The following is a 7,972-nucleotide window of genomic DNA, read 5'->3' as shown; positions in this document are numbered from 1 at the left end:
TCGTGTGACCTGTTTCTGCCAAGAGGCTGTGAGCTTCCTCTGGGGGCTTCCTTGGAAATCCTTTGCTTTTCTGATAAAAGGGCAGATGGCATCAGTGCCTCTGCTGCCTCCCTCCTCCTTCATTGCCAGATGTGATGCCTTGAGCTGTAGCAACTGGCTTGCCATCATAAGTGACTATCATGAGGACCAGAGGTAAACATGCTGAGAACAGTGGAGCAGGAAGATGGAAAGTTCCTGGGATCTTTGTGGCATTGCTTTAAGCAACTAAAGGAATGTGGAAGCCACCTACCTTTGGACATTCTTGTTATGCAAGAAATATAAATTCTTTATTTTTTAAGCCACTATGAGTTGGTTTTCTGTGACTTGTTGCTGAGAACATTCTTGATTGATACAACCATTCTCATGAAAGTAATGTGAGCTACATTGGAGAGCTTGGCACCAGCAAACTGGTTTCCACCACTGCCCGTTCACACACGCACTCTCCTTCCCCGTCCACTGGTACACAAAGGGCTCTGGTCTGAGGTGAGGGGAGCCAGGATCAGGGATGCTAGGTCTTACATCCCAATGGGCATCATTACAGCCCAGAAACACTCACTGTTCCACATACAGGACCAACCTCACCTCTCAACAAAGTGTATTTGTGCTGATCAAAATACATGAGGCAAAAAGCAAGAACAGTTGAATTAAAAACCTTCAGATCTACTCTCACCTCATTTGCTACGATATGAAACAACAATTTTCGATGTTGTCAGAAGATCATTGGCCTGGAAGAAAGGGAAACTGGGGAGGGACACCAGTGGCGGGGGTCGGGGGTGGAGAGAGGGAGGGGGGATAGCATGCACAGCAGTGGACAAAGCAGGAACCTTGGATAAGATGTCTGTGTGTCCTTGGACAAGTCACTTAACCTCTCTCAGCCTCATTTTTCTCATATGTACAATGTAGATTCTAACAGTACCTATTTCACAAGGAAGGTATGAGACTCAGTCATGTGTTCATTCATTCATTCATTTATTCAACTAACATATATTGAGGGCTTATCATGTACTAAACACTGTCCTAAACACCAGGCATACAGTAGTGGGAAACCAGTCAAGGAGTCTGTTCTCATGGAGCTTGCATTTTAGTGGAGGAACCCAGGACTGAATTAAAATAATTTAAATTCACACAATACCACTGCAAAGCAGAAAATCAAAGTAGGATACTGAGATACAGAGTGAATTGGGGTGGGGAGGAGGTGGCTCTACTTTAGATGAGGTGGAGAGGGAACGCTTTTCTGAAGATTGGGCATTTGTCCTGTGATTTGAATAATGAGAATCCAAAGGTCTGAGGGAGACAATCTACTAGAGGAGTTGACAGGTGCAAAGGCCCTGAGGCTAGAACAGGTCTAGTGTGTCTGAGAAACAGAAGGAAGGCTGGGGCAGTTGAAGCTTTAAGATAGAAGGAAAAGTGAGGACAGATAGGTAGAATAATAAGCAAAAAATCACATCAAGCACCATAGGCCTTGACGAGGTGTTTGGATTTTTAAGTGTAAAGGAAGCCATTGGCAGGTGTTAAGCAGGGGAGAAATAAGATCTGATCTCTGGTTTTTTATTATTACAAAAGTATATACATTATGTGGAAGATTAAACAATTAGCAAAAATAAGAAAACTAAGACATTTTATTCCTACCACTTAGAAATTACCACCAATAAACACTACTTAGTGCATATCCTTCCAGGTTTTCATCTTATGTAATATCTAGACCATATTCCAATTTCCTCAGCTGTCCCCAAAACGCCTGTTATAGCTGGTTTAAGCAAACTAAGGTCAATATAGGAGCACACCTGGCCTCAGGTCATTATATCCTTTAAGGATCCTTTAATCTAGCCCAGACCCCTGCCTTTTTGTTTGTTTGTTTTTCAGGACATTGACTTCTTGAAAAGATCAGACAGCTGTCCCTCAGAATGCCCCTCTTTGGGAATTCTGGCTTACTTCCTCATGGTGGCATTTTACTTATTTCTTTATTCTCTGTATTTCCTGTAAACTGGCATAAATCATTTTCCTGTGTAGTTATGTTACCAGTTTAATATGCAATTAAGTACATTTATTTATTCTCAATTTTTTCCACTTATATTTTTTTAATTAAATTATGATGTTTCATGATTCAAAGGAGAAAACGATATTAAAAGAAAAGCTATGCCCATCATCCCATTCTCTTTACCCCAAACCCTACAGGTAACCTTTTTTTAAATTAGTTTCTTTTTTATCAATTCAACATTTCCTTTTCCAATTTTACACACACACACATTTTCCTTTTACTGCATAAATAGTAGCATACTATCTACACTGTTTACATTTTCTTTTTATTTAACCACGTGTTCTGGAGATGTCTCCACATGAGCACACAGAGATCTTCCTTGTTTTTGTTTTGTTTTGTTTGTTTGTTTTTGTGGCTCCAGAATACTCCATTGTGTGCATGCATCAGCATTTGTACAACTAATCCTCTGGTCATTTGTGTTTTCAAATGTTCCCTCTGACTGAGTGTGGAGAAGGGGCTAGCGAAGGCCGGGACCAGAGGGAGGAAGTGTAGTTTGAAGGTCACTGTGGCAGTCCAGGCAAGAGGTCATCATGGCTCAGACTAGCATGAGTTAGTGCCGTTAGGGAGAAGTGAGCCCAGCTGGCACCTGTTTTGGAGCTAGAGCCTGCAGTACTAAGCTGATGGAGAGAATGTGATGTGTGATGTAAAGGGAGGAATTAAGGATAACCCCTAGATTTTTTGTTTGAGCCGAAATAATGTACAAACAATTGAACCTTCCTGCATTTTAGTTCCTCTTGCAGAGAATAAAAAAAAAATTCAGCCATCTGTGTTTCCTACTATTTTAGATAGGGTGGTCAGGAAAAATCTCTTTGAGGAGGTGCGAATTGATGGAGACATAAATAAAGTGAGGAACCAAACTCCATGAATATATAGGGACAAAGCATTCCAGGCAAAGAGAGTAGTCTATACAAAAGCTCTGGGGCAGGACAAACTTGACCATTTCAGGCGCAGCAGAAAGGCCACTGGGGCTGCAGCACAGTAAATGGAGTGGATGGAGGCAGGAAACAGGGTTTGGGAAATCAGCAAGACCAAGAATGTTTGGGTTTCATAGGCAGTAGTAAGGAATTTTTATTTTATCCTAAGAGTAATGGAAATGCATTGGAGAGTTTTGAGATGAGGAATGACACGATATTTTCCAAAGCTCTCTCAAGCTTCTATATAGTAGTGCCCCATTATCCACGGTTTCACTTTCTCTGGTTTCAGTTACCCGCAGTGAACTGTAGTCTGAAAATATTAAATGGAAAACTCTAGAAATTAACAATTCATAAGTTTTAAATTGCATGCCATTCCGAGTAGCATGATGAAATCTCATGCTATCTTGCTCCTTCCCATCCAGGACGTGAATCATCTCTTTGTCCAGCATGTCCACACTGTATAAGCTACCTGCATGTTACTAACTTAGTAGCCATCTCAGTTATCTGATCAACTGTGGTGGTATCACAGTGCTTGTGTTCAGGGCCCCAAAGCGCAAGAGCAGTGATCCTGGGAATTCAGATATGCCAAGGAGAAGCAAAAAAGTGCTTCCTTTAAGTGAAAAGCTCAAAGTTCTCAACTTAATAAAGAAAAAGAAATCATATGCTGAGGTTGCTAAGATCTACAGTAACTTTCACTACAGTGTATTACTATAATTGTTCTATTTTATTATTAGCTATTGTTGTTAACCTCTTACTGTGCCTAATTTGTAAACTAAACTTTATTATAGGTATGTATGTAGAGGAAAACACATAGTACAAATAGACTTGGGTACTATCTGATGTTCCAGGCATCCACTGGGGGTCTTGGGATATATCCCCCCAAGGATAAGGGGGGACTATTGCATAGAGAAAAGATCATGGTAAGGGTGAGAGAAGGAGAATGGAATCATTATTATTGCAACAGGTTGTAAAGAGGTGATAATGATTTAGACTGTGGGAAAGGGTGTTACACGGGGTGTGGGTGAGAAGTGGTCAGATTTACTTACCCACACTAAACTGTAGGTTTGTGTACCACTCAGCAGGGTATTCAGCACAGTAAATCAGATAGTTGCTTTGGAGGAGTCCATTTCCTATGAAGAAGACAAAGCCTCTGAAAAGGAATAAAACTGGAAAAGGCCTCCCTCTAGTGAGAAATGAGTAAACAAATGTCCTGGGATATATGGAGAAGAAAGGTCAGGATCCACTAAGAAAAAAAAAATCAAGTGAAATTATACAGACAATCACATCAAATCCCCATTTTTAAAAACCATATTCCCTAAAATTTGTGCAATAAAAGAATATTATTATCTGGTTCTAAAGGAATCATTTATACTATTATTTGTCTCATTTCATTAAAATCCATAGTAGCCACCATTTATTACCTTATTCTATTCTCACAACAGCGTTGAAAGGTAAATTTCATCTGGAACATACAACCCAATGAGCTCAGGGTTAGAGATCAGCTGATAGCAAAACCAGACAAGGATAACACAAAAAAAGAAAATTACAGGCCAATATCACTGATGAACATGCATGCAAAAATCCTCAACAAAATACTAGCAAATCGAACACAATACATTAAAAAGATGATACACCATGATCAAGTGGGATTTATCCAGGGATGCAGGGATGGTTCAACATCCGCAAATCAATGTGACACACCACATCAACACAAAGAAGAATAAAAATCATATGATCATCTCAATAGATGCAGGGAAAGCACTTGACAAGATACAGCACCCATTTATGATAAAAACTCTGAATAAAATAGATAAAGAAAGAAAGTACCTCAACATAATGAAGGCCATATGAAAAACCCACAGTTAATATCATTCTCAATGGAGAAAAACTGAAAGCTATCCCTCTAAGAACAGGCATCAGACAAGGATACCCACTTTCATCACTTTATTTAACATAATACTGGAAGTCTTAGCCAGAGCAATCAGGCAAGAAAAAGAAATAAAAAGGATCCAAATTAGAAAGGAAGCAGTGAAACTGTCACTATTTGCAGACAACACGATTTTATATATAGGAAACCCTAAGGAATCCAGCCAAAGACTTTTGGAAATAATAAATGAATACAGTAAAGTTGCAGGATACAAAACCAACATACAAAAATCAGCCACGTTTCTATACACTAACAACAAAGTAGCAGAAAGATAAATTAAAAATACAATGCCATTTAAAATTGCAACAAAAGAATAAAATACCTAGGAATAAACTTAGCCAAAGAGGTGAAAGATCTGTACACTGAAAACTATAAAAGACTGTTGAAAGCAATAGAAGGAGACACAAAGAAATGGAAAGATATTCCATGAACTTGGATTAGAAGAACTGACATAGTTAAAATGTCCATACTTCCTAAAGCAATCTACAGATTCAACGTAATCTCTATCAAAGTTGCAACAACATTTTTCACAGAAATATAACAAAGAAGCCCAAAATTTTTGTGGAACAAGAGAAGATCCCAAATAGCCAAAGGAATCCTGAGAAAAAAGAGCAAACCTGGAGGTATCACACTCCCTGACTTCAAATTATATTACAAAGCTATAGTAACCAAGGCAGCATGGTTCTGGCACAAAAAACAGACAAACAGATAATGGAATAGAATTGAGAGCCCAGAAATAAACCCATACATCTATGGACAACTAATTTTTGACAAGGGTGCCAAGAACATACAATGGAAAAAGGAAAGTCTCTTCAATAAATGGTGTTGGAAAACTGGACAGCTACATGCAAAAGAATAAGAATATACCAAGATCTTACACCACACACTAAAATTAACTCAAAATGGATTGAAGACTTCAATGTAAGAAATGAAACCATGAAACTTCTAGAAGAAAACTTAAGCGGTCTGCTCTTCAATATCGGTCTTAGAAGCATATTTTCAAGTACCATGCCTGACTGGCCATGGGAAACAATAGAAAAAATGAACAAATGGGACTACATCAAACTTAAACGCTTCTGCACATCATTAACTATCAGGGAAATGCAAATCAAAACTACAGTGAGGTATCACCTCACTCCTGTCAGAATGGCTATAACTAGCAAGACAGGAAACAACAAGTTTGGAGAGGATGTGAAGAGAAAGGAACTCTCATACACTTCTGGTGGGAGTGCAAACAGGTGCAGCCACTATGGAAAACAGTATGGAGATTCCTCAAAAAATTAAGAATAGAACTACCATATGATCCAGCTATCTAAAAATACTGCTGGGTATTTATCCAAAGAACATGAAAACATGGATATGTAAAGACACATGCACCCCTATGTTCATTGCAGCCTTATGCACAATAGCCAAGACTGGGAAGCAATGTTGGTGCCCATGAAGGGACGAATAGATAAAGAAGATGTGGTATATATACACAATGGAATACTATTCAGCCATAAAAAGAATGAAATCTGACCATTTGTAACAACATGGATGGACCTTGAGGGTATTATGCTCAGTGAAATAAGTCAGAGGGAGAAAGTCAAATACCATATGATCTCACTCATAAATAGAAGATAAAAATAACAACAAGCAATCATATAGAGACTGAGATTGGATTGGTGGTTACCAGAGGGGAAGAAAGGAGGGAGGAGGGCAAAAGGGGTCACTAGTCACATGTGTGTGGTGATAGATGGTAAATAGTCTTTGGGTGGTGAACTAGATGTAATATACACAGAAATCTAAATATAATGATGTACATCTGAAATTTATATAACATTATAGACCAATGTTGTCATAATAAAAATTTTTTTAATTTTAAAAAAGAAAGAAATTGAATCAAGAAGGAAGGAGTAGGATATGAAAGCAATGATAAGGAAAACAAAGGTGAACATATGAGTACAACTAAATATTCAACCATACAAAAATAACAAGGACCATGACTAGTGGGAGTGTGATAATAACACCCTAAGGAGGGAAACTACTTCGTTACAGAAACATGAAGGAAGGGAGTGGAGATCACAGTTACTGCCTGCTGAGGCTCTTCTACTGTTTGGTGACTGCATGTAAACGTTAATTAAATGTAGGCTCTGCTAAATACAGTGTGCTTGTTAAAAATTTTAAAATTACCTCTGAAAGAGCAGAATTTGAATGTAGAAATGCCAAACGGGTAGAGAGAATGGATAGGGAGGAGAGGGAGAAAGAAAAAGCTTGATTAAACCAATGGAAGACAATAAGAAAAAGAGAAATAAAGAACATGGTCAGCAGAGAAACACCAAATGAGATGATAGAAATAAATAAAAATACACCATTAATTGCAATTACTGTAAACACATTATTTTACCAGTTAAAAGAGAAAGATTCTCAAATTGCATTTAAACAGACACACACCCCAATCACATATACTATTTATAGGAGACCCAACTAAAACATGACATGAACAGTTGAAACTAAAGGAACAGAGAAGACATGCCCAGAGATGCCATTTTGGGTATGGGCCTTAGAGGACAATTCTCCCACGTTGCAGGAGGAGGGATGTTCGAGGATGTTTATCAGAGTGTTGTTTGTAGTAAGGAAAGACTGGAAACAGTGTAAATATCCATTGGTATAGGGATGAAGAAATAAATTTTAGCATATACATATAATGAAACACTATATAACAGAAAAATTACTGAACTAGATCAAATGGGCCAAGATAGACACATATTAAAAGCATAATGTAGAAGGGAAAACGAGCTGCAGAAGGAGATCACCATATCATATCATGGATGTAGTTTTTTTAAAGGAAACTTTACTGAAGAATAACGTACACACATAAAAATGTACAAAGCATAGTGAATAGTTCAATGAAGTTTCACAAAGTGACACACCCTTGTAACCAGCAGCCAGATTAAGAAATACAACATTACCAAGCATCCCAGAAGACCCCCCCTAGCTCTCGTCCAGGTGCTACACCCATCCCAAAGGAACTACTATCATAACCTCTAACCCTACAGATTGGTTTAGCCTATT

Source organism: Equus caballus, chromosome 15 (assembly GCF_041296265.1).
Source record: "Equus caballus isolate H_3958 breed thoroughbred chromosome 15, TB-T2T, whole genome shotgun sequence".
Classification (NCBI taxonomy): domain Eukaryota; kingdom Metazoa; phylum Chordata; class Mammalia; order Perissodactyla; family Equidae; genus Equus; species Equus caballus.
This window is presented reverse-complemented; position numbering follows the sequence as displayed.